Source organism: Gracilinanus agilis, chromosome 5, assembly GCF_016433145.1.
Source record: "Gracilinanus agilis isolate LMUSP501 chromosome 5, AgileGrace, whole genome shotgun sequence".
Taxonomy (NCBI): Eukaryota; Metazoa; Chordata; class Mammalia; order Didelphimorphia; family Didelphidae; genus Gracilinanus; species Gracilinanus agilis.
Genome location: NC_058134.1, coordinates 155,208,483 through 155,208,685, shown reverse-complemented (window position 1 = coordinate 155,208,685; position 203 = coordinate 155,208,483).

Genomic DNA, 203 nt, shown 5'->3' with positions numbered 1-203 from the left:
TCTATCCAGCCAAGGGCGGGTGGTAGGGAAGGCGGAGCTGAAATTCCCATTTCCGATCCGGCAGAGCTTGACCGCGCACATGCGCACTAACAATCCTCTCACGTGTTCCCATCCAGAAGCTGCACATCGCTCCAGCTCACAGCTGCGAGTTTCCTGGGAACAACCTCTCATCCCCTGCTGTGCCGCGGCCTTGTTAGGGCAGC